Here is a 2661-nt window from a genome sequence, read left to right as displayed (position 1 = left end):
CGGCTGGTAGTTTCGAACCGCTGACCTTAAGGTTCGCAGCCCGATTCGTAACCACTACGCTACCAGAGCTCCTGGTACTATGCTAAATGGAGGCTCTCAATTCAGATCCCTCTGGGAGACCAATAAAAACCCGTAGCTGTTGTTAGTTCCGACTCATAGTGACCCTGTATGGAGTTTTCGAGTTGCAATTGATGGGTTTGAACCACCAACCTTGTGGTTCGCAGACCAGCGCTTAACTACTGTGTCACAAAGGCTCCTCCCTACTGTGAGAACAGAGCTTAACCCTTCAGGGATATTCCGGGAAATGATCCTACCTAAATGGGGAAGAAGCTGTGGCATTCTTGAGCAACACCTGAGAAGTTCCGCTTTGGGCTGGAGGCGGGGCCTGAGGGATGAGGGCTGGGGACGGGGGTGGGGGATGGGGGGTAGTGGGAGCTGGGAACTCAGAGCTAAGGGCTGCGGGCTGAGGGAAGAGAGTTAAATGGGGGCTGAGGACTGGGGGCTGGGGACTGGGGGCTGCTCCTGGGGCTGGTAATTCTCTGAACATCCAGCAGAGAGGGTTTCAGGCACGGGGTCCTTCCCTAGCTGTATCTTTTTGAATTAGACCCAGCCAGAATGTCCTTCGGGCTCATGGAGCATCTCTGGGGTCCCTCACCATCAGCACCTTAGAGGTCTCCGTGTGAGGACAGTTCTGGCAGGGTGAGCAGACTGGGGCCCCTCCCCGTGGATTTCAGAGGCTATAAATCTTTATGGAAGCAGACTGCCCCATTTTTCTCTTTCAGATCGGCTGGTAGATTCGAACCACTGACATTTCAATTAGCTGTCTGCTACTTAACCCACTGTGCTCCCTTACTTCTGATTGGTGGAAGCTAAGTCAAATCCTGATAACATGTCCAAAGTTTCTATAGAAGAACATCATGCTTGGCAAAGCAGAGGGTCAGCGAAAAAGAGGAAGCCCCTCAGTGAGATGGAATCATCAGCTCCAACAATAGGCTCAAACAGCACAGACTGTGAGGCTGGTACAGGATCCAGCAGTGTTTTGTTCTGATAGAATCAATGGCACCTAACAACAACAATGAATCACATCCAGGTCTTTAGCTGCATTCTGGGAAATGTAGTTTTCAGCTTTCCTACTTCTGCCCACCTGAAGAAGGATGGCACGGATGTTGAATAATCGAATCCACCAAACCGCAAGCCCACTGCTGTTGAGCAGATTCCGACTCATACTGACCCCACAGGACAGAATGAACTGCCCATCACTACAGAAGCAAATCGCCACATCTTTCTCCTAAAGAGAGGTTGGTGGGTTCCAACTGCCAATGTCTCAATTAGCAGCTGAGCACTTAACCACTGTGCCACCAGTGTCCCTTCATTTCGTCCACAACACTCCTAGATACTTCCAAGGCAAAAACTGTCCCGGGTCTGCTTTATCTCTCATCTCCTACTTTCGGTGAACTCTGCTCCCCAGTGCATAACTCCTCCTACAACCCACTCACTCAGCTCAGTGTCTCAATCGAGGAGTGTACACACTTAGCTATAATCCAAACACATTTTATGCATGGATCACAGATTGTCAGCAGACCCGTGGAACAGCCATGGGTACAGTGTGCACTGAGTGGGTGGAGAATGTCTGATCGCTAGTTGCCCTAATATGATTCTAAGATGGTTCTTAGCAGCCCATCTTCAGAACAGGCCAGCTCCTTTCCTGATTCCTTCCTGTTGCAGAATGAATGAGGAGTTGACCATATCTTGGCTTTCTGTCCTGTCCTGCTCCACAAGAAGAACATTTGGGGGGAAAAACAAAGATTTGAGTCTGATCAGAGAATGGGAAGTATTTGTATAGTCAGAGGCAGTTCCAGAATGTGAAGATGAGAGGGTTTAAAAGGCATTAGGAGGATTTCATTCTTCTTGATCAACTATCAACACTTACAGAAGCAGCAGTCAAGAAATCAAACGTCGTATTGCATTAGGCAAATCTGCTGCACAAGACCTTTTGAAAGTGTTGAAGAGCAAAGATGGCAGCTTGAGGACTAAGGTGTGCCTGACCCAAGCCATGGTATTTTCAATAACCTCATATGCATGTGCTAAAGCTGGACAGTGAATAAGGAAGACCTTAGAAGAATTGATGCTATTGAGTTATGGTGTTGGAGGAGAATATTGAAAGTACCATGGGCTGCCAAAAGAACAAACAGATCTGTTTTGGAAGAAGTGCAGCCAGAGTGCTCCTTGGAGACCAAGATGGCCAAACTTCATCTCTCATACTTGGGACATATTGTCAGGAGGGACCAGTCACTGGAGAAGGATATCATGTTTGGTAAGGTGGAGGGTCAGAGAAGAAGAGGTAGGCTCCCAATGAGATGGATTGGCCAAGTGGCGGCATCGATGGACTCAAGCGTGGCAACAGTAGTGAGGTTGGCCCAGGATCAGGCAGTGTTTCGTTCTGCTGTGCATAGGGTCACTATGGGTCGGTACCAACCCGATGGCACCTAACAACAACAATAACATAAGGCACCTGGGTGGTCCAATGGTTAAGAGCATGGCTGGTAGTCAAAAGTTTAGGTGGTTCAAACCTTCCAGAGGAGAAAAACCTGACCATCTGCGTCCCTAAAGATTGTTGTTGTAGTTTCCTGGTGGGTTTGAACCACTATCTTTGATAACGTC

Source organism: Chrysochloris asiatica, unplaced genomic scaffold (assembly GCF_000296735.1).
Source record: "Chrysochloris asiatica unplaced genomic scaffold, ChrAsi1.0 scaffold00025, whole genome shotgun sequence".
Lineage (NCBI taxonomy): Eukaryota > Metazoa > Chordata > Mammalia > Afrosoricida > Chrysochloridae > Chrysochloris > Chrysochloris asiatica.
The sequence above is the reverse complement of the archived record's forward strand: the minus strand, read 5'-3'. Positions refer to the sequence as shown.